Below are 25,576 nucleotides of genomic sequence, written 5' to 3' on the forward strand. Positions count from 1 at the left end.
CCATACTTTCAAAATGGGTATAATCAACTCTGTTGTATTATAAACTGAACCTTTCTTCAATAATTCAAATATTTCAAAAAAAAACTCATCCTCAAAATAATTTTCTAAGTCAATAGGTAATTGTTTCTTAATGTATCACTTACTCTTTCTCTTTTGGGGAACCATCTTACTTTAAAGTTGAACATCTAATTTGTGTACACTTTTATTGTCATATCTACTTTTACTTGAATTTTTATTTAATGTCATCCTTTGTGTTCTTAATGTAAGTAAAAAGTATATTTATTTTATATATGGTAAACTTTGATGTATAATTCTATAAATGGTGATTAACTAGAAATCAACTAAAGAATATATATTAATGTTCTTTTGAATTAAAACATTGTGTTCTTTATTTTGCCTGTTTAATATATGTTTGAAAATTTCAAAGAGATATAGGAGATTGTTTATAATATAGTTTATTCTGAATAAAAGTCAATTAAAAATTCATTACTAACTTGAAAAGAAGATGAGCCGAGCACAGTGGCTCACGCCTGTAATCCCAGCACTTTGGGAGGCTGAGGCGGGTGGATCACAAGGTCAGGACTTCAAGACCAGCCTGGCCAAGATGGTGAAACTACAAAAATTAGCCAGGAGTGGCGGTGTACGCCTGTAGTCCCAGCTACTCCAGAGGCTGAGGCAGGAGAATCACTTGAACCCGGGCGGCAGAGGTTGCAATGAGCCAAGATGGCGCCACTGCACTCCAGCCTGGCGACAGAGTGAGACTTGGTCTCAAAAAAAAAAAAAAAGAAAGAAAGAGGAAAGAAAAGTACATTGAGCTGGGCTCAGTGGCTCATGTCTGTAATCCTGGTACTTTGGAAGGCCCAGGAGGGTGGATCACATGAAGTTAGGAGTTCAAAACCAGCCTGGCCAACATGGTGAAACCCCCTCTCTACTAAAAATACAAATAAATTAGCCAAATGTGGTGACAGGGGCCTGTAATCCCAGCTACGCGAGAGGCTGAGGCAGGAGAATCACTTAAACCTGGGAGGCGGAGGTTGCAGCAAGCTGAGATCGCACCACTGCACTGCAGCCTGGGCAACAGAGCAACACTCCATCTCAAAAAAAAAAAAAAAAAAAGAGTAAAGTAAATTCATATTGTTTGAACTTCACAACCAAAACATATTCTTCCCAGAATACCTTTTGAAAGAAATAGGAAAACTCTTAAGGGATGGGTACTACAAATTGGAACTGTTATAGTGACAATTAAGTACAATTGTCTTTACACGTCTGTATTTGATAATTTGTATTTAAAAAATCACTTTCTCTTAAACTTCTATTAATTGTTTCTCTTGAAATCATTCTAGAAGTAAACAGATGCTTAACTAATCTTGACTAAATCTTTCATCTTTACTTTTTTCAATTTCAACAACCTTTATAGTCTTTTTAAGGTACTAGACATCTACATATTTGCCTTAGCTTTCATCTGAATCAGGATTCTTTAAACTGGAATTTCAATGACTATTTTAACTAAAGTAGACATATAAAATGTCTTTATTTATTGATGCAAACACTACTATGGGGTTTTTTAAGACAAAAAAATTTAAAACAACATAGGTTTATGTTTTTAGACAGAATGTTTTTTGATTGTAATATTTTCTTAAATACTATACAATTAAATTTCCATTACAATATACTTAGCTAATAACCCATATATTATAACTTCTTAAAACTTAACGTTCTGTCTCTTTTTATTATCTTCAGGAATAAAAATCTCAGTGTAGTTGTTTACTTTCAATAGCTGTCAAGATTCTTCAAACATCAGAGATGTAACTGTTCTTGAAAAAAATTATAACATACAGAATGGATACAGGCCAGAAATGACACCTCATTTAGTTGTAAATATAAAAATGCCATTCGCTTACATTATTTAGAATAATTTCTTAAGTGTTTGGTTTATAATGACATTCAACTATTCTCTTTATTCTCAAATTTAAGCAAGGTATTTCCTTATCTTATGTTTAAAAAGAAAAGTATTGTATCGATGATTTCTAAAGTCATATTCTATTCATGCCGATATTTAGTATGCTATTCAGTAGGATAAATAATATGCTATGTATTGGGTTCAAAAAGGATGATAAAAGAAGAAATCATTAAATTATCACAATTATAAACACACAGTATAACAAAAGTTTTTAATATTTAGCCACTAATGTACAGAAAACAGCTTATGAAAATTATAATTTGGAATAGAAGAGTTTTAGACAAATCATCCCATTTATTCTTCTCTGCAATAATGGAGACAATAACTGTTTCACCAAAATGCGAAACAAAACGTATCCAAGATTATTTGGTGCCTTGGAATTGCAAATGATTACATTTTATTTTTAACCTAATTTATAAAAGTTCCATGTAAGAACTGCTTTGTGATCACTCTGAAGAAGGCTCGACTCTAATCCTGTCATTGCAAATCCTTCATTTCTAATCGCCCATGCTCCAAACTTCCCCCAACCTCCACCTCTGCCCCTACAAAAAGCTCCTTTCTGCTCTTAACAACTGCTATTTGTAAAAACTCCTGGGTCTCCTCTAAACCAATCATTTTGGGCTGGAAATAATCATTAAATTTATACAGGGTGTGAAGAGTTGGAAAAAAATGAGTGTTTCAGATTTAATTTTAAGCTGTTTAGAGTACCTGTGGGATATGAAAGAAAAGTTGTGGAAAGTAGGGAGAGCTTGGGAATCTGACCATGGAATCTTCTCTCCTTCCATTAAAACCTTAGAATTTCCTCCTTCATGTTCAGATACCTTTTACTCCAACTATTAGATTCACTGCCTGAAATTCCTCTGGCTATGAGGTTTCTTTTGTTTGTTTGTTTTGTTTTGGATTACAAGTAGCCTCCTTAGAAAAGTAAAGAAAGTCTTAGAATGTGACTATCAATCATTCTACCTTTTCCTTACCCCAGCTCCACCTTTTTTTTTCTGGAATCTAGAAGAGATGCCCTTAAACTGACATCACATTGCCTGAATTGTGGCAGAAAAGAGAGTAAGGTGGTACCTATCTGTGCAGCAGGCAGATGTCAGGGCAGAAGGGAAGGGCTAAGGGTGGGGAACACCAGCAGAGAGAGGAAGGGAGAGCAAGAGGGAACAAGAGGCTGAAGCAAACTATGCCTATTTTAAATGTTTCCTGGAGTTGGCTATGTGCTCAGAAATGGGGAGAAATCTCTTTTTTTACACTTTATATTCCACACTTCCAATCTTGTTACTAACTGCCTGGCCCAATGCCTGCAAGATTCCAAAACTCAGGTTGTATTCTTATTATGGTGATGCAGCTACCATGAGATAGGTATTAGTAGGCTGGCTTTAATGGCTTCTTATCACTTGCAGATCAAGTCTAAATGCGTTGGCACAGCACACAAGGCACCTCTTATTCATTCCCCTGCCCATTTCTCCAACTTCACTGCCCATCCTCCCAACCAAACTCCACTGGGAATGAACTGCTTACAGGCTTCCAAACATGCTGAGCTTTCTTATAGCATTGAATCTTTGCATATGCTCTTCCCTCCATATCTCCCTCCTTTTAACTTGAGTTACTCCTATTTTGCAGGGATTTAACTGTGCTAAGAGCAGATGCTTGGGATATAAAAACGAAAAGATAGGGGCTTAGGATTCAAAGCAAAGGGGAGACAGCTATGTAAGTCAACTACAAAATAAATGCTAAACAGAAAATTGTATGAAGCAGCGTACTGGACATATGATGTTCCTAATTCTTATCCATGAAATATTTTCTGCCTTCTTAGAGGAAATAGCACCTGACAACACTAGCCACATTGTAGGTGGTCAATCAGTACATATCTAAACAAATTAATTTAAAAAGAATCAATTAGAAATTCCACTGAAAATTCTTTTTAAATATAACCAACTTCATTATCACAAACTATGAAGATAGAGCTTACATACATGTTATATTTCAATATGTGGGTAACGAATGAATGCTTTAAATTGTTGGATTTTTTTATTGTTTTTGTTCTTGTTTTGGAGATGGGGTCTCACCATCACCCAGGACAGAGTGCAGTGGTATGATCAAAGCTCACTGTAGCCTCAACCTCCTGGGCTCAAGTGATCCTCCTGCCTCAGCCTCCCAAGTAGCTGGTACCACAGGCATGTACTACCACACCTGGATTTTTTTTTTTTTTTTTGGTAGAGATGGGGAGGGCCTCCCTATGTTGCCCAGGTTAGACTTGAGCTCCTAGCTCAAGTGACCCTTCCACCTCAGCCTCCCAAAATGCTGAGATTACAGGCATGAGCCACTGTGCCTGGCCTAAATTATTATTTTATTTATTGAATTTACCTTCAAACTCAAAGTGCCATTGTTACTCTCTCAGTATTCGAATATGGAAGAGTGAAATGGAGACTAAAAGTTGTCACTCAATTTCCTAAACATGGCTCCATCCCACAAAGTTCTTCTCACGACCACGTATCTACCACTAAGCTTCTGCCTTTATAATCTTACCCGTTTCTTCACTCAAGCTACCTAAAAGAGATACAAAGTGTTCTGCAATTATGAAATAAAAAAGCTAATTCTTAATATACGTTTTTTTTCCCAATGAGAATGAACAGATAAAGGTCCAGCTTGAACCTGGATATACCTTGATAAATATGGACAGAGAATTTCCATTTTTTCTCAGCACCATGTGTCTAAATTAATAGTTAAATTATACTAAATTCCTATTATTTAACCTTTGGCTTAATTATTTTATTTTTTATCCCCAAAAATCCCATTGCTAACTGTTGAAACCATACTTTAGCATATATTATGTTACTCAAGCACCTTAGGTCTTTGTTCTCGCATATTTTTTTAATGGTCTTTTTCTGTTACCTACACTGGATTACAACTAAGGATTAGGTTTGATATCAGAATGCTTTACGAGTCACTTCGGCAGGGTGTGGTGGCTCACGCCTGTAATCCCAGCACTTTGGGAGGCCAAGGCGGGCGAGTCACATAGTCAAGAGATCGAGACCATCCTGGCTAACACAGTGAAACCCACTCTCTACTAAAAATACAACAAATTAGGTGGGTGTGGTGGCAGGCACCTGTAGTCCCAACTACTCGGGAGGCTGAGGCAGGAGAATGGTGTGAACCCGGGAGGCAGAGCTTAGAGTGAGCCAAGATTGTGCCGCTGCACTCCAGCCTGGGCAACACAGCGAGACTCTGTCTCAAAAAAAAAAAAAAAAAGAGTCACTTCAACTGCAATGAGATCACCTTAAATAACATGCTGGGCCTGTAGATACCACCTCAGCCAGGTTCAACCTCACCAGAATAAGATCTATGAACACTGTCTGCTTCTTGACATGATGCACTGGGAAAGGCATATTATTTTTGTGTCATTCTTGCCCAAACACATAACTTCAATCTAATCATGATAAAATACTAGAAACAAACCGAAATTTAGAGACAGTCTACTAGATATTTGAGTACCACTCTCTAAAAGTGTCTGAAAATACAAGGAAAGATTGAGCAACTGTTATAGATTGGGGTAAGAAGATACAAAATCACTGAACCACCAATGCTGGCTGGGCGTGGTGGCTCATGCCTGTAATCCCAGCATTTTGGGAGGCTAAGGCAAGAGAAATGCTTGAGCTCAGGAATTCAAGACCCAGCCTGGACAACATAGTGAGATCTCGCCCAACACCTCTAAAATAAATAAATAAATAAAAGTAAAAACGATACAAAACCTAAATGTAATGCAATACTGTGAAGATCTTAGAATAGGGAAAGACATTCATAGGAAAAAAAATTCAGAAATCTGAATAAAGTCTGGAGTTTAGTTAATAGCATTGTATCAATGTTAATTCCTTGCTTTTTTGTAATCCTAATATGGCTACGTGAATTGGTAACATCAGAAGAAGCTGGGTATAAAGTATGGGAACTCTCTGTACTACTTTTGCTACTTTTCTGTAAGCCTAAAATTATTTCCAAACAAAAAGTTAAATAAAAATAGTGGTGTGATCAAAACACATAGGCTGTGATTAAGAAGTTCAGGGAAACTGTAAAACTGGTGGCAACAGGTTTTCAAGAGTAAGAACAACCTTAAGTTAAAACTCCAAGCACGGCAAACAGTCAATATCCATTTCTTCTTCTTCAGAAAAAAAAAACATGAAATGTTAACTGACAAAAATGGCACCCACAATAAAAGCCTCCTGTTTTGCAGTCGATGTGGACTAAAGACTAAGAGGAAGTGGAGATACCCTTAAAAGGAGGAAGAGAATCAAATAAAATAAATTCCTACCTCTGGGTATTTATAAGGCAGGAACAAGCAAGCAAGCAAACTAACAAACTTCTATAAGCAAAAGCAAATATTTAAAGGTTAAGAAACATGTCAAATAAATTGGTGGAAGATTCACACAAAAAATGGCAATCTATACATTCCAATGTATTCATTCTTTCCTGTATCAAGGGAACAAATGTTTACTAAGCCAAGGACTATACATTTTGTCGATGACATTTAGATTAATAAAATGCAATTGCTGTCCTCAAGGAGATTAAGATGTGGTGAAGAAGAGAGACACACAGACGAATGACTAAAAAGTAAACAAGATGTTCAAGGCTTTGATAAACAGAAGGCTGGAGGCACCTGGCAATGGCTAAAGGTAAGTAAGGAGTGGCCAAACTACAGCCTGTGGGCCAAATCTCAACCTCTGCCTTTTTTGTACAGCTATCAGCTAAGAGTGGTTTTTACATGTTTAAATCGTTTTTAAAACAGTAGAAGATTAATATTTCATAATAAGTAAATATTATATAAAATTCAAATTTCTATATCCACAAATAAAGTTTTGAATTTCATCAATGAAAATTTTGTGGACATTTGTCTTTCTGTTTCATTACATAAGAACCAACATGGTATCTTTTATTTGCCTGTTGGTCTAAAAACCTAAAATATTTACTATATGGACTCAAACAGAAAAAGGTTGCCAAATCCTGCCCTAAGCCATTAGAATTCTGTACATCAGCATTCTTGTTAAAACACAGATTGCTTGGTTCTTCACGGTGAGTTTTTGATTCGGTAAGTCTGGGATAGTACCTAAGAATTTTCTAACAAGTACCCAGATAATGCTGTTGCTGCTGTTCCAGAGACCACACTTTGAGAATCAGTAACTTCGTTATTATCTTCTTCAAAGGACAATGGAAGATGTCAAGGATACAGATGGAGTAACAAAACACTCCAGGCAGAGAGCATATAGAAAGGCCTGGAAGTCATGGACATGGCATAGTCCAATATGGTAAATTCAAAGGGAAAAATGATGACAGTCCTTATGAAAGCAAAAGCACCTAGGGATAGAGACAGACACAGGAGAGAAGAGAGACAACATCTGCAGAATTAGGTGTGGGAGGTATCCAAGAGTCAAGGATGACACCTGGGTCTTAAGCATGCAGAATGGATAGACGGTGATGGTTTCCACCGAAAAGTGTAACGCAAAAGGAGTAGTTGATTTGGAAGAAAAGCTGCAAAATTCACTTTCAGATATGTGGAGTTTGAGATGATGGCAGCTTAGAAGTGTGATCTGAGCTAAAGCTACATATTTGGAAGTCACTGACCTAGTGACACCTCCGATATGGGTGAGGCCACCAGGAAGCATACACAGGCTGAGTAGAAGACAAGCCTGAAGGCAGAATCTTAGGCAATACCCACATTAAGGAGGCTTCGAGTGCATGGGAAAAGACAGCCAACCGGAACAATATGAAGATGGTTTCAAGAAGTTGTTTTGGCTGTTTTGGAGGTTAGAGAAGTCAAGGAATAAGTAGTCCTTGGGTTTGACAGGCAAAATAATTCCTAAAATTGAGAAGTGTGTTACTGTAGCATGGGGATAATTAGGAGAAAATATAGAGGAAAAAATAGGAGGATAACTTTTATAAGGCTTGCTGTAACAGAAAAGAGAGACAAAAGACTATGGTTAGAAGCAACATAAGACATGTCAGTGGATAGATTAACTGCTTGTCTGACTATTGATAGATCTATCTATCTATGGGAGGCACATTGTTAAGGGTTTAAAGCCAAAGGTAATGGTTTGGAAAACCACAGCAGGGCTAGAGTGCTATAAGTGCCAAGTGGAACTGAGACCAAGGTGGGAGAATCTGATAACCACAGTTCACAAACTTTAGTGTCTGTCACAACCGGATGATGCCATCAAGTGACATCACAGGTGGAACAAAAGAAGTACTTCTCTTATCACTTGCAGTGTGCGTTGTATAGCATGCGGTACAAGATTGTCTAAATCTCAAGGCATAAAGTGTAAAAAATTGTGAATTTCACCATCTTTCTTCAAGGGTTTAGTCTGGAAATAACTGTCACTTTCAAATACCTGCTTTTCCAAAAAAGATTCTGATGCTTTCCATATCCCACTGCCAGAATTCCAGCAGCACCTCCAAGAATCATTTTTCTTTGTTCACAGACAGCTACTAAGTTATATTTGGGGGTGCTGAGGTGCTGAAAGAAATGGAAGCTCAGAACCTCATATGAGGCCAAGCTAATAACTGGAAGTCCTAAGATCAACCCATATTCTGTATGAATTTGCAATGAAAGTCATTAATAGAAAATAATTAAATTTAGAGCATTTCCAAAGCCAGACATATTTAAGCACATTTAACTCCTACCATATTATTTCTTCATAAATGCTGCTTCCACAATGGGGAAATAACAGAGGTCTCAAGTCAACTTATAACAAAACAGGGTCAATTACAAAATACACAAAAAGTACTACATTAATTTAGGAAGCAAATCCATTGGGCATTCCCAACTACTGCAAATGCAGGTCATTAATTACTATATATTTGTACATTATATTTTACTTTGCAGTATCAAAAATGTAGGTTGCATTTTACAAATATAAAAATCTATGAAAATTCTCATTTATATTTATTTACATTACAATCACAGAAGTTTTGCATCTAATTATAATCATTACTAATCATTATTGCTTGATGAGGATTTATATGGCAGGAATTTTACGTGTACTATTACATTTACTACTCAAAACATCTATTAAATGAATACAATCACTTCCTTGAGGTGAGCAAAGCTATAAGCAAATAGTAAAATCTCACACTATTTCTTTACAGTGATGGTACTAAAATGCTTCTTACCTTTGTCGTACTTGACAGACATTTTGTTGGCCTTTAGGTGTACAGCCATTTTCCCTCATGTGTCATTTTCCCAAGAAGCAATATATGTGTGTGTCTGTGTCTGTGTGTGTGTGTGTGTGTGTGTATACATTCTTCTTAAGAAATGAAACAAAGGTCTAAGCATTTTGTACAAAATAGCATTTTTTCAGGTTTACATATTTTAGAAAGTTCAATACTATTTTTTCAGTACTAGAGAAAATCTGGGATTTTGGAAGTAATTACCTTTAGTGGAGTTTCAGTGTCAAAATCTGTAAAGTTGGAGAAATACATATGTAATTGGCATACAGATAATCAGCATGTGAAATTCTATATCCTTAAAAAACACAAACAATGGATGCAGTTGTGGAGACTAGTATTTTAAGATTAATTAGAATTACTGTCTAATGCAGAGCTTATAAACGCACAGAAAAACGGCAAGCATATTTGATTTTCTGTGTTTTAACAGTTTGTTAAATTGATTTATCTCTTCCATAAGGATTACTGTTGATGTTTGTAAGCTTTGAAAAACTGGAACTACTATAATAATTACTTATAAAGAAGAATTGAGAATGAGTCTAAAATTATAAGAGATGAAGGACATTTGCAATCGAGCTTGGAATTCAAAAAGTATAATGACTTGTGTTGTATTTCCAACAAATATTTCATTTTAATTAAAATTCAGGGTTTTAAGTTCCATGTGTTTAAATACTACACATCATAATACATTCTTTTTTAAAAAATCAATTTTTGCATATTAACTATAACCACTAAGTCACTCTTCACCAAAGAACATTTTGTACAAGGTAGATATAAGGCAATAAATTCACTATTCCATCCTGTCCTTCTGGCACTTAGAGTTAAGGGAAAAAAATAGAAAATCTTCAAAAATTATTTGGATGTAAGTAGCCCAGTTCCACATATGAAACATACAGCTATTCTTTCTTTTCCCACCATTAATTACAGACAAATTCATCTTTCTCTTGTGAAGTCTGAAGTTTGTTGTTATTATTGTTAGATGACTTGCATTCAAACTCCAACAACAACAACAAAAAAGATGAGGCCAACATTGAAATTCATCTCACAGTCCGGAATTTACTTAACGGCCAGCCTGTGCACTGTGATAAACGGAATGATGATCCGGCAACATGTCTTTATCCATGGTTTGCTTTAATTAACGCTGGCTTGTTTGTTGAAAAGATGATTAATATGCCAATGAAAATTGCATAATTGAATACCACAACACTGGCACAATCAGAAAGACACATGCAGTTTTTTGATTAACATTTATTATTATTATTATTATTATTGTGCTTTTTAATGTACTCTTCTCACTATGAAATGATGCAGTTCTTTGACCAAGAGGTGAAAGGAAACAGGGCTGAGGGCAGGATGCTTCGTGAGCAAGAGTAAAATACAATGTGGCTTAATCAGAGTGAAACAGTTCTTTGGTTGAAATGGTCTTCAGAATTTCAAATTGCAGGCAATTTCTGATTAAATATACATGCCATCCAAATATAAAAGAGTGTTACTGTGGGTGATGACAGAAGATTTAAAAAAAAATTTCTAAAAACAAGATGTTTGCATAATATCAAGAAGAGTGGTCTTGGGATTTATATCTTTGATCTAAAGATGACTTTTTGAAACTATCACTTTATTCCAATAGTAAAATTTTGAGTACATATTTTTAAATATTGTCCTTTAAAAGCCTTATTATGTTAGAAAATGTTTTCAGTGTATGATCTTAAGAATGCAAGTATTGTATTTTGTACACATCATTTTATATTAGATTGGAAGTTTGATTTTTAATTTCACACATTCAAGCACTTATTTACTCAGCCATGCCCATGGGCCTGGCTCTATATTTCCTACTTACAATTTAAATATATGTAAGAAAGTATTCCTGCCTTCAAATTGCTTATTTTAGAAATATGAAAATAAAATGCTACAACAAAAGTTGGATTTTCTATCTTCAGAATTAGCTCAATATCACTTGTTTAAATATAACATTAATAACCAAATACATATATGTGCAAAACGTATGTAAGCGTACTTATACCTTTGAGGTTTTAGGCAACAATAGCTGTGGCCTGTCTATCTGCTACACCTGCAAACAAAAAGGACTATTATTCTGGACTATAGATTTTCAGTGGTTCTCTATTGCTGTTTATGTAGAAATAACTCCATACAGCATTTGAAAGATTATAAAAATGGAAAGCTTTTGCCAGAAAGTAGTTTATAAATGATAACACCATCTCAGTTTAGAAATAAACTCAAATGAATAAAAATAAACATTTGATAAAATTTTAAACTTGCTAGGACATCATTTTTAAAAAATAATCTACTTTAAAGAGCTATGCAAAAAACATATGAGGTAATTAGTTGTGAGTCACCTTTGTTAAAATCTTCAGATGCCTGATATATTTTGAAAATATAAGTGTAAGAATTTGATAGAGCAATTTGAATTTCTTATGATTTTAGTTAAGAATGAGAAAACAACTCTTAAAATACAGCTTTTTTGGGCCAGGCACAGTGGCTCACACCTGTAATCCCAGCACTTTGGGAGGACAAGGCAGGTGGATCACCTGAAATCAGGTGTTCAAGACCAGTCTGGTCAACATGGCGAAACCTAATTTCTACTAAAAATACAAAAATTAGCCAGGTGTGGTGGCACGCACCTGTAATCCCAGCTACTGGGGAGGCTGAGGCCGGACAGTTGAATGAACCCATGAGGCGGAGGCTGCAGTGAGCTGAGATCACGCCACTGCACTCCAACCTGGGCAACAGAGTGAGACTCCACATCTCTCTCTCTCTCTCTCTCTCTCTCTATATATATATATATATACACACACACACACACACACACAGATACACACACACACATACATACATATATATACACATATATATAAAGTTTTTATATATATGAAACTTTTTCTTCTCATAATGAATGATAAAGTGATATATATCATCTTATTACCAACAGTATTTGGTAAATTTCTTCTAAATACAGAATATTTAGCACAGGATTTTTCTGATTGCTGAAAATACAACCATGCAGTACACAGTGACAGTGGTGGCCTCTGTTTTCCCTACTGTGGACTCAACTACAGTGCCCTTTAGAAATGTGCTGCTATATTATACCTTCATGGGAGAGTCATGAATATACTTTCAATGGCATCAAAACCAAATGCATCAATTCAGGTTAACTTATGAATATTACAGGTAGTTCTTAAGGTTCTTAAGGTGTTAATATCATTTGATATTAAAACACTTGAAATAGAAGAAAGTGAGTTTTCCAATGGAAAATAACATTTAAAACTAAAATACATAATGGACCCGGACAGGTCAATCTTTCTTAAGAGAGAAAACAGCCTCCAGCATTGGAAGACAATTAGAGATCTGAGAGGCCTGGTTTGTTCACACAGAATCTCTGCTCCTACAATTCTTTTACCTTGTGCCAGTTACTTAGCCTTTCTTTTATTTTTTGAGATGGAGTCTTGCTCTGTTGCCCAGGCTGGAGTGCAGTGATGTGATCTCGATTCACTGCAACCTCCTCCTCTTCGGTTTGAGCAATTCTTCTGCCTCAGCCTCCTGAGTAGTTGGGACTACAGGCACCACCACCACACCTGGCTAATTTTTGTATTTTTTTTAGTGGAGACAGGGTTTCACCATATTGGCCAGGCTGGTCTCAAACTCCTGACCTCATGATCCACCTTCCTCGGCCTCCTAAAGTGCTGGGGTTACAGGAGTTAGCCACCGCGCCCAGCCGTTACTTAACCTTTCTAAGCCTGTGTTTCCTATTCTGCAAAATGGAAATAATAAAGATCCAAATGTTGCGGAAACTATTTACTCTATTTGCCGACACTCATCTTCCTAACGATTAGCCACTGAATGGAAATGCATGGTTGAAGATAATGGAACAACAAAATGGAATGAAGCTAGATTCTTCCTAATTCTGGAGCTGTCAATACATCATGAATTGCTTATTCTAAACTCCATATACATTAAGAAAGATAACCTTTCGTATGTAAGCCAATGTTATTTTGGGATTTTGTTCACTTGCAGTTGAAACAAATATTAACTGATGACCCTAATGAAAACTGTGAACTTCAGTTGATAATGATGTGTCAATGCAGGTTCATCAGTCGTAACAAATGTACTATTGTGGTGGGGGATCTTGATAATGGAAGGGTTGTATACATGTTGGGGAAGGGGTACATGGGATGCTTATCTACCTTCCCTCTCGATTTTGCTGTAAAACTAAAATGACTCTAAAAAATAAAGACATGACATATAGATACATGATAGATAGATAGATAGATAGATAGATAGATAGATAGATAGATAGATAGATAGATAGACTTTATAGGGTGAAAGTCACAAATTAAATAAGAAAATGTGTATAGGTCATTTAACACAGTGTCAAATACTTAATTACTTAATAAAACCTGGGCAAATATAGTAGATGATGATAATGACGATGATGATGATGATGATGATGATGATGATGATGATGATCTCCTGATTCATTTCATTTATTCTATAGAGTTTTTTTTTTTTTAATTCCTATTATGTTCCAGATACTGTTCTAGTGCAGAGCTTGGTAAAAGCTGGCCCTCCATCTGCTTTTGTAAATAAAGTTTCACTGGAACACATTCATGCCCACTAATTTATGTATGGTCTACTGCTGCATTTGCACAATGTCAAAGTTTACATTCCGTAAGTAGCCCTTTATGGAAATCACTTGCTGATTCTGTAAACTGTGTTCCATAGAACCATGGAGTTTGCATTCTAATGGGGAAAACAAATAATGAATAAATTAAAACTTAGATGTATAATATGACATATTGTGGCTGGACATGGTGTCTCCCACCTGTAATCCCAATACTTTGGGAGGCCGAGGCAAGAGCATAGCTTGAGTCCAAGAATTCAACACCAGCCTGAGCAACATGGGAAGACCCCACCTCTTCAAAACAATGTTTAAAAGCAGCTGGGCATGGTGGTACACACCTGTACTCCCACCTACTCGAGTAAGGAGGCTGCGGTGGGAGGATCGCTTGAGCCCAGGAGGTCCAGGCTATAGTGAGCCATGATTGCACCACTGCACTCCAGCATAGGTGGCAGAGAGAGACTCTCTCTCAAAAATAAAAATATAACACACTACATATAAGTTTTTAAAAATCCACTTAGAAGGTGAATTAAGAAGCTATGAAACCACCAAAAACCAAGAGGAGGGGGTACCTGACAAGCCATTGTGAGTACTTCATCCGACTTGTGGGTTTATCCTAATTGTGAAGATAGGCAAATAGACTGTCAAAAGCGTACATGTTTAAATATTAGTGTAATGTGACTAGATCCCTAATTTTGATCACAACCTTGCTAAGCATCCATATGATAATTAGACTTCTCAGATGGATGCTTAGCGGAAAAAAGTATAATCAAAAGATTAACTTGAATCTCTGGTCCATCTGGCAAACATATTTTTCATTGCAAATAAATAAACTGGGATCTTGTATACATCAATCTCTTTGAGTTTTATCTTTATCTGTCAATATCCCTGAATCTGAAATTTCTCTAGATTGCTATGTACCCACTCAATTCAGTTAAAAAAATCATTTCTTTTTTTTTTTTTTTTTTTGAGACGGAGTCTCGCTCTGTCGCCCAGGCTGGAGTGCAGTGGCGCGATCTCGGCTCACTGCAAGCTCCGCCTCCCGGGTTCACGCCATTCTCCTGCCTCAGCCTCCCGAGTAGCTGGGACTACAGGCGCCCACAACCGCGCCCGGCTAATTTTTTGTATTTTTAGTAGAGACGGGGTTTCACCGTGGTCTCGATCTCCTGACCTTGTGATCCGCCCGCCTCGGCCTCCCAAAGTGCTGGGATTACAGGCGTGAGCCACCGCGCCCGGCCAAAAAAAATCATTTCTTATATGATGTAAATTTCAGCAATGTTCTTTTCCTGCGCAGTTTTGTGTTGATAGCAAAGGATCCTGACATGAGTCTAAAAAGCTAATGTCCCTTTCCTTATTTCTGAAAATACAAGCAAATATACCTAGGACAGTTATCAAGACAGTTATCGGAAACAGTCTTCCAAGGGCAAAAACATTTCAACCCTCCAAAGTTTTAGAGGGAAAAAAAATATATATATAGACTCCTTTGTTAGACCAAATTGATTAAAACACACACACACAGACACACAGCATACACACACAAACAGACACCATACACACATAAACAAGGCAACTTCTTTTGAGAACATTGCACAGGTTAAGTTCAAAGAGAAGTAATTCATAATACAGATATTAAGAAAAGTCACGCATCATGTTTCAAGCAGCAACACTAAAATATTAGGGCTAGACATCCAATAAGATGCTTACTGAGGAATAGAGCCCATTCCTTAAGGTTCAAGTGACTTCTTAGGAGATTATCGCCTCCTCACTTATAGAAGTAGGATTATGAGTCAAGCAGAAGGAAGAATGACAACCAGAAAGATCCATTTCTGAAAAGCTTTTTAAAAGATGCCTCCATTTTCTCATCCCCTGACCAGCTTTTCATGTGAGTCATCCAAAGCTCAGGAGATAGATCTCTGTGTTATTGAACCTGCTCTAGTATCTAAATCGGGCCATGCTTAGCTAAATAGATGGTCAGCATAAGTCATAATTTACCAGTAATGCCTTAAATTTTTACAAAAAAAGAAGCTTAAGTCACTTCTTCTAGTTTTCCTCCTGTCATTTTGACAGTCCCTTTTCAGTCTCGTTGGCTGGATCCTCTTACCCTGATTCCTCCTTAAATATCAAAGTTCTACAGGGTCCCTTTCCCCCAGTAGTCCACCTCTTCTTACTTGCTACTCTTATCTCTTGTTACTGCTCTTGAAATCTTTAACAAAGTCCTACAGCTTCTTTTAGAGTTTCTAGTTGCTCTTCTCTCATCTCGGTCTCTGCTTCTCCTGCCTTGTTTCAAGTCCTCATCACCTTTTGCCAAGATCATTGCTTTAGTCTCCTAACATCCAGGCTTACACTCCATTACATGGGGGCTACAATGGCAATCTTTCTTTCTTTCATAGAGATAGGGTCTCGCTCTGTCACCCAAGTTGGAGCGCAGAGGCACGATCACAACTCTTTGCAGCCTTGAACTCCTAGGCTTAAGAGATCTCCTCCCCCAGCCTCCAGAGAATCCACGACTGCAGATGTGCTCACCTGATTAATTACAATGACAGTCTAAAAAACACATCGGACTTTGTTATTATCACTCAATTAAAAAACCAAAAAACCAAAAAACAAAAAACAAAAACAAGCAGTAACCTCTGAGTAAATTCTGGACTGACGCTGCCACTCCCTGCAGGCTGGCTGTTGGACTCTGCGGTTGGTTACCCTGGGCATTTGAGGCTATATGTGGTCAATGATTAAGGCTTAGGCCCACATGACTCGCTGGAACTGAGGCCACTTCATGAAGCCAGGCCCTACTATGGGCGATACTTACCAATGTATAAAGTTACCAGGGAAGCTTGTTTGTCTTGAACGGGGCTCCGGGCTTTAAGAAATAAATTACACATGTTCTTCCTGAGAGAATGTCAGCATTGGCCCACTACTCTGTCTTTATCAGGGTTTGGTTGTAGAATTTATATTGTCCTCTCTCTGAGAATCCAAACCTCCTTTAATATGTTGGGACCAAAAACACCCTAGGTTGGTAATATCCTTAGGGCAAAGCTGACAAACAGAAAAGCGGCTCCAGAAACATGTGTTCCCAAACCGCCCACAATTTCCATAGATGAAGGCCCCCTAAGTAAAGCTCACAGCCCAAAATTAGAAAACACACAAATAAATACAGAAATTCATCAGTCTAACAGTAAAACAGGGACAGGCCCTCATAATCTTCTGGGGATGATTAACAATAATAATAGTAGCCAATATTTATTGAGAAATTACTAGGTGTCAGGCAGTATGGCACTATTCTAAGGACATGTACTCATTCATGAAACATCCATAGTAACTCAATGAGTAAAGGCAATTATTTTCTTTGGCAGTTGAGGAAACTGATTATAATTAGTTAGAAAGATGCCAAAAATGGGTATATTTAAAATTATTAATGACTTAATAGGATTAATGGAAAAGTCCATAAGGTTATAACAAATCATTATTAAAACTAAAGTCCGATTAGAAAATATGAAATAAAATTTCTAGAAATAAATATATTTAAAGTAAAACCTCAGAGGATAAATTGATCAGACTTAACTAATTAAGTAAACCATTAATTAGACTTAACTAATTTTTAAGTAGTTAAAAAATATTTATTAAGATACATGGAGAACAGAATGAATAGTTTATATCCCAGACATGAATTCCAAAAGAAAATAATATAGTGAAGAAATAGAAATATTTTGAAGAAATAATGTCTAAAGTTTTCTGAAATCCATGAATGAAATGAATCATTATATCTGGCAAACACAATCATAAGAAGATAAAAAATAAAGCCACACCTAGAAAGATCATATGCAACTGCAGAACATCAAAGTAAAAAAGAAGATTTAAAAGTAATCAGAGAGAAAAGACAGATGACTGACAAAAGAATTACAATTAATCTGACAATCTTTCCAGCAGCAAGAAAAGAAGCCAGAAAATAATAGAATTATATCTTCAAAGATCTATGAGAAATCAACTGAACATAAACTTTTTTTTTTTTTTTTTTGAGATGGACTCTCACTTTGTCACCCAGGCTGGAGGGCAGTGGCAGGATCTCAGCTCACTGCAACCTCTGCCTCCCGAATTCAAGTGATTCTCCTGCCTCAGCCTCCCGAGTGGCTGGGATTACAGGCGCCTGTCACAACACCCAGCTAATTTTTGTATTTTTAGTAGAGATGGGGGTTCACCATGTTGGCCAGGCTGGTCTTAAACTCCTGACCTCAAGCAATCCAGTTGCCTCAGCCTCCCAAAGTGCTGGGATTACAGACATGAGTCACCGCATCCAGCTCAACTGAACATAAACTTTAATATAGCCAATTTATTATTCAACAGTGAGGGCTGAATAAAGTTTTTGTTTAGACCAAAAAGGGCTGAGAATTTATTATTAAGAGAACATGGCAGAGGTAACTACTAATTTATTTCAGGAATAAGAAATTACGGGAGGCTGTGTGCTGTGGCTCATGCCTATAATCCTAGCACTTTTGGAGGCTGAGGTGGCATGATTGCTTGAGACCAGGAGTTTAAGACCAGCCTGGGCAATGCAGCAAGATCCTGTCAAAATAAAGAAGGAAGGTAAGGAGGGAGGAAGAGAGGGAGGGAGAGAGGGAGGGAGGGAGGGAGGGAGGGAGGGAGGGAGGAAGGAAGGAAGGAAGGAAGGAAGGAAGGAAGGAAGGAAGGAAGGAAGGAAGGAAGGAAGGAAGGAAGGAAGGAAGGAAGGAGGGAAGGAGGGAGGGAGGGAGGGAGGGAGGGAGGGAGGGAGGGAAGGAGGGAAGGAGGGAGAGAAGGAGGGAAGGGAGGGAGGGAAGAAAGGAAGAGAAGAGGAAGGAGAAGGGGAAGGAAGGAAGGAAGAAAGGAAGGAAGGAAGGAAGGAGAAAGAAAGAGAAAGAAAGAGAAAGAAAGAAAGGAAAAGAAATAAAGAAAGAAAGAGAAAGAATAAAGAAATGAGATGCAAGTATCAACAGTGAACAAGAATGCAGGTAAATAAGCAGATAAACAAAATAATGCATCTAAATAAATATTTCACATATAACACAATAATTTCAAATTTCTAAAATATTAGGAAACAAATGCATGTAAAATAGGAAGGTGTCCTGGGTATTAAATGATTCCAAAGTCTGTGCACAGTTTGGAAGAAGACTATAGATGTTGAGTAATGATAGATTTTGCTATGGTGGGAAATATCAAAATAAACATTTAAAGAAAACCACTAAAAATATAAATAAAATTTATGTCTGCTAAGTTGGTAGAGGGGAAAAAAGACATTTTTTTAAAGTTGATATAAAAGAAGTTTATGAAAAGAAGGAAAAAGAATTAAAAAATGTATACCATATCATATGGTAAAGATGAATAGAATTAGATCAGTAATCACAATAAATGCAAAGAGAAGTATCCAGTTAACGGACAAAGTATCTGAATTTAATTTTTTAAAAATCTGCCTGTATGCTACATTCATGAAGTACGTCTAAAAAAGAAAAGAGGAAAAGGAATAGAGAAAGTGTATAGGAAAGATGCTATATCAGAGTAAATAGAATAATAGCCCAAAAAATCACTATTAAGGATAAAGAGTAATGAGGTAATTATTGAATTAATAATTTACTAGGAAATAAAAATTGACTTCTATGCACTTGATGGCATAGCCTTAAAATACATAAAGTAAAAATACAGTGAATTACAAGAGAAAAGCTGACAAATCCATTGTCATAATGAAAGATGGAAATATACCTTTTGCCATAATTGGTAAATCAGGCAGAAAAACATTAGACAATCTGATAACCAAATTGTTAACAACAAGGGATACAGATTACTTCGGTATATATCTGTAATGTTGATAGCTGCCCATTCACTCAGCCCCAAATCATTTACTCAGAAGTCAAATTCAAATTGGGATTTTTCTCATTATTTGTGGCAATAAGTTGCTGTTGCTGCTGATGACGTTATTTTGAGCTTGAGTTTGTGCTCCAACACACACTAACTTGAGTTAGTTTGTGACTACATCCAAAACTGACAGTCTGGTCTGGCCTAAATAGAGGTCAATCCAGTAAAGGGATTGCTGTCTGGTTCTTACCTGGGTATCAACTACACGCTAACTTACCTACTTAAGATACATTCTTACTATATTAATACCATTCACTGAACCATTGGTGGTTGCTATAGACTGACTTGTGGCCCTCCCAAATTCCTATGTGAAAGCCCTAATTCCTTCCCATTGTGACCGTATTTGAATATAGGGCCTTTACGAAAATAATTATGGTTAGATTATTAGCACATAAAGTTAGGAGCCTGATCCAATAGGATTAGAGTCCTCACAAGAAGAGGAAGAGAAACCAGAGCGCCTGTCTTTCCATGTGCACAAAGTGAGAAAAGGTCACCTGTGCACACAGCTAGAAGGTGGCCATCTGCAAGCCAGAAAGGGAGCCCCCACCACCAACCAGACGATGCTGGCACCTGATCTTGGGCATCCAGCCTCCAGAACTGCGAGAAAATAAATTTCAGTTGTTTAAGCCACACAGTCCAAGGAATTTTGGTATAGAAACTCAAGCAGATTTATACAGTGGAGCAAAACAAATACAGAAAATTAAGGGAAGCAATATAGCCCAATTTTTTTTTAAAGAAATATTTTTATGATGAAAGTATGATGTGATAGGCTCTCCAACTATGATGTAACATATTCTCCTAGTCCACACTAAACCACTTTTACTCTGACCTTTGCAACCACTTTTGTGAACTGGATTTTTAAAAAATGTAATCCCCGCCGGGAGTGGTGGCTCAAGCCTGTAATCCCAGCACTCTGGGAGCCCAAGGTGGGCAGATCACGAAGTCAGGAGTTCAAGACCATCCTGGCTAACACGGTGAAACCCCGTCTCTACTAAAAATACAAAAAATTAGCTGGGCATGGTGGCGGGTTCCTGTAGTCCCAGCTACTCAGGAGGCTGAGGGAGGAGAATGGCGTGAACCTGGGGGACGGAGCTTGCAGTGAGCTGAGATCGCGCTGGGCAACAGAGTAAGACTTTGTCTCAAAAAAAAAAAAAAGTAATCCCACAGTACCATCATTCCCTAATTCAGGAAACACATATTGCCCGCAGTTATAACTTAAAATATTTCTTCTCCCTGCAAAGGGCTCTTTTCAACTTTTGCAGAATATGCCTTTTTTTCTTGGATTAATTTTACATTCTAGTTCAGTAGTCTGGACCCATACTTAAAATGGGTCCCATACTTAAAAAACTCTTGTATGAATTCAATAAATAGTTTTTGATTAAAGAGGAAAATATAAGTCTAGTTGCTATTAAGGGTATACTAAAAGGAAAGAGTAGAAATTGTTCACACATTACATAACTTACTTTCTCTGTGCTAGCACATGAACCTGGACTCTACAATCATACTGGTGACAATACCTGAGATTGTTTAGACATAGTTATATTTATAGGTGCAGAGTTGTGCAATATAACTGCCATGTAAGTGGAAGATACGCGCATGAATGCAAGCATAGGAAGATGAAATGATTCTGAAAGGAAGAAAGAAGTGGCAAATTAGATAAGGTACCAATGCTCCCTGGGTAAATGCTGCTCTTTTCTTTCAAACACCATGCAGTTCAGAACCCTGGGCATAAGATATATGGTTGCTCTCTACTCCCCTGTGAATCATGAGGCAGAATTTAAAATTTCCATTAGTCAAATGAAGCTAAGAGCAGCTACCTATGAGAAAAACACTGGCAAGAAAACAATGTACTACCATAATCACCCACTCTCAAAAGATTATCACAGCAATAACTGAGCTTACAGCTAGCTGGTGGTTACCTACCACTATTTGATGCTCATCGGGGAGTTCAAGTGACTCGCCAGCATTTCAATTCCTTGATCTATGCAATGTAATAAAAACAGCATTGAAACAGAAAAATACTTTAATATAAGCATGATATCTGATACCTAGAAAAATTGGTTGAATTTTACATTACAGATCTGGCAAAGGACTAGCTATTATTAAAAAAAAAAAAATGCTCACCAAGCCTGAAGTCATAATTTTTGTAAACATGTTTCATAACATATCCCAGGTTATAGAAAACCAATATTGCAGATTTTCTCAGACAAATAAGCTTCTAATGGCCTTTACCTCCTGAAATAATAAACATTCTTCCACTTCCAATAACAATGGAGCCAATGAGCTGCAAAAACAGAAATGCAACAAGTTTTTCCAACAATTTCCTCCTTGTTTATAATGGCTGACTCCTAATCATTGTTTTTCAAAAATGGTAGTATTAAATATTTCACTGGTTAGACAGACTTTAATTAAAGTATATTTATCTTAAAACTAATTATAGACATTACCACATTATGCAAATGTTTTGGGAGAATTTGTGCACATTTTGAGCCACTACCTTCTGTGTACAAGGTGCAGAATCAGAAGCCAGAAAGGAGTAACATCCACTTTTTAAAAAAAGTATCTGACCTCAAGTATTTTATAGTCTTGAAAAGAAACAATGTTTACTAGGCAAAAATTAAAATAACAGGTTTCATAGACAATATAAATATCTTATTTCTGCCAGTTCTGAAGGATAGTAAGAGAGAAATAAAATGAAACCCCTGCATGCCTTGGTAGTTTTCTCGTAATGACATTAGCTTCCACAAATCGGTCTGAATTTAAACTTCAATCAGAATATCCTAACATATCGGATCAATGTAAAAGTAACCTCAGAATAAGACAAATCAGAGACATTATCATTGTCAACTAAGATCATGATACAAAAGTTAGGATTTTATGACCTGTGAGAACAATACTTAAAATAGAAAGTTATACTTTCTGTAAAAAGTATTTCCATATTTTTCTAGACTATACAATGCATTATTATGAAGAGCAACCAGGAAAGAAATAAAAAAAATCATGTATTATCTTTGGTGCCATCTTTATTCTCAGTAAAATGTTTTGGGGCTCGAAACTGAGGATATACCTTAGTTGTGTTCCATGAAATCCTCACCCAGAGGGGTATCCTTGCCAGAGTAGGATAATTGAATACTGATCAGGAGTTTGAAGAAACCATGTCTTCCAAGGCAGTGCTTCTCACACCCAAGCTGGTGGTCAGCAGAATGACCAGAACCAGTTTAGGAAAGAGATGCTTATTAAAAAGGTCTTTTCCCAGACCCCATTCTGCACCGATAGAATTAATATTTACAAAGAAGAGACTTGCAAATCTGCAGTTCTCTGTGTCTCTAAGGTACTTCCCAGTACTAACACTCTTATTTAACTCAGATTTTATGAAACATAAAGTTCTGTGTCATTAGGAAGCCTCAAACTACAAGAATGAGTGACAAAACCCTGCTTCCAGCCCACCCGGATAATCCCCCGAAGGAACCAGGACCATTAGAAGATGTATTAGTTTAGCTAACCCTGGCTCTGGCATTTTAAGTATGGGTCCGGTCTCATCAGGTCTTGGAGAGAGTAGAAGACAATCATTTCTTTTGACACATTCCATTTCTATGAATTTGGATAAGTAGAAACTTGCATTTTTAAACAATGTCCAAATAGCATTTTTTCAGTACAATTTACATAGAAAGTTCAACATACATTATCATTCAATCTTCACATCAGGCCGGGCGCGGTGGCTCAAGCCTGTAATCCCAGCACTTTGGGAGGCCGAGACGGGCGGATCACGAGGTCAGGAGATCGAGACCATCCTGGCGAACACGGTGAAACCCCGTCTCTACTAAAAAATACAAAAAACTAGACGGGCGCGGTGGCGGGCGCCTGTTGTCCCAGCTACTCGAGAGGCTGAGGCAGGAGAATGGCATGAACCCGGGAGGCGGAGCTTGCAGTGAGCTGAGATCCGGCCACTGCACTCCAGCCTGGGCGACAGAGCAAGACTCCGTCTCAAAAAAAAAAAAAAAAAAAAAAAATCTTCACATCAGTTTTAACCCATGTTGATGTTAGTAAATGAGAAAACACTACACTAGAGAAGCTAAAGCATTATCCAAACCACGGTCAGAAAGTATCAGGGCTGGAAGCTGCCACTTGAACTCAAGTGTGTGAGCTTGCATTCCCATGGTCAGCCGCATTTAAGATGGAAGATGTCTAATTAGGAAAACAATGAAGTAGAGTTATGTCAAATGACTCACTGTTGTTTTGCAAATTTGGATCAGAGTTCCATGTTCCTAGACTTGAAAAATTTCATTTCTCCTGGAGCCAAAATTAAACAATCCTTATCACTGAAGTAATTGCACTGTGCATGAAGGAAAAAAATGATGAATACAACTCTTAATCCTCAGTGACCTGAAGCAGAAAACTCAGAGTAGTAGGATAATGGAAAGAAGACTTTAAAGTAAGTTAGAGACTCAGTTTCTAGGCTCAGTTATTCTACTAACTCATTATATAACCTTGAAAAAGGCATGCAAGTTATTTGGATCTAAGTTTCCACCTTGGTAGAATGGAAGATCCATTACCTAACACAAATGCACATAAAACATTGTCATGCTACCTTTCTCAAGATCATTACTAACAATTATGTTTTAGGAGAAGATATGGTTAGAAAATCATTAGGTATTATTCTATAAAAGGATTTTATTTTTTCCACTCGAAAACTACTATTAATATTTAATTTGGTAAATCTTATGGTGGAGAGCTTTTATTTATTTATTTTTATTTTGTTTTAGACAGAGTGTCCCTCTGTCGCCCAGGCTAAAGTGCAGTGGTGCGATCTCCGCTTACTGCAAGCTCCGCCTCCCGGGTTCACGCCATTCTCCTGCCTCAGCCTCCTGAGTAGCTGGGACTACAAGCAGCCGCCACCACGCCTGGCTAATTTTTTTGTACTTTTGGTAGAGACGGGGTTTCACCGTGTTAGCCAGGATGGCCTCGAACTCCTGACCTTGTGATCTGCCGGCCTTAGCCTCCCAAAGTGCTGGGATTACAGGCGTGAGGATGGATAGCTTTAAATTACCTGCCCATATGATAGATATTATGCGGGGTGCAGTGGCTCATGCCTGTAATGCCAGCACTTTTGGAAGCCGAGGCGGGTGGATCATGAGGTCAGGAGTTCAAGACCAGCCTGACCAACATGGTGAAACCCCGTCTCTACTAAAAATACAAAAAGTAGCCAGGCATGGTGGCCGGCGCCTGTAATCCCAGCTACTCAGGAGGCTGAAGCAGGAGAATCGCTTGAACCCAGGAGACGGAGGTTGCAGTGAGCCGAGATCACAACACTGCACTCTGGCCTAGGTGACAGAGTGAGACTTTGTCTCAAAAAAAAAAAAAAAAAAAAAAAAGATTGCTATCAGAAAGAAATCAGTTAACTGAAATTATTTCACTGTTGTTCAGTATTAAGCACAAGTTAACCAATTTCCAAAATTCTTGAAATATGTACCAAAAATCCACTATCAGTTGAATATACATGTTGTCAAAGAACATCTTAACACTATGTACTATGTTACTAAGTTATGTTTTTATTACTATAAACATTTCCTTTTCTTCATGTGAACAGTATACCTGCAAAGCTGTGACAACAAATAAAGATGAAACACCAAACATCCAGTTTGTGAGTATTTGCACTCTTTATCTCCTGAATGACTTTTGGAATACTTCAGGATTGAATACGAAGAAGCCTTGTGCTAGGATGGGGACTCAGGCTTGAAAGCTGTAGTGCTGGCATTGACTACCCCCACCCCCAACACCATCCCTAGTACCCCCAATCACCCACCCCACTCTCCATCCAAAGCGCTATTTGAGATGCTAATTTTAAAAGAGGATATTTTTAAATGCAAAAAAAGCAATAGGTTAAGTTCTATATT

At 37.3% G+C, this 25,576-nt stretch overlaps 1 protein-coding gene across 7 annotated transcripts in view; it reads right to left on the reverse strand.

Moving 5' to 3' along the window:
- The window catches only part of LOC105476003 (zinc finger protein, FOG family member 2), a 503,988-nt gene that overhangs the window by 319,278 nt on the left and 159,134 nt on the right, over positions 1-25,576 (reverse strand). The gene's annotated exons all lie outside the window — the stretch shown is intronic.

Source organism: Macaca nemestrina, chromosome 8, assembly GCF_043159975.1.
Source record: "Macaca nemestrina isolate mMacNem1 chromosome 8, mMacNem.hap1, whole genome shotgun sequence".
NCBI lineage: Eukaryota > Metazoa > Chordata > Mammalia > Primates > Cercopithecidae > Macaca > Macaca nemestrina.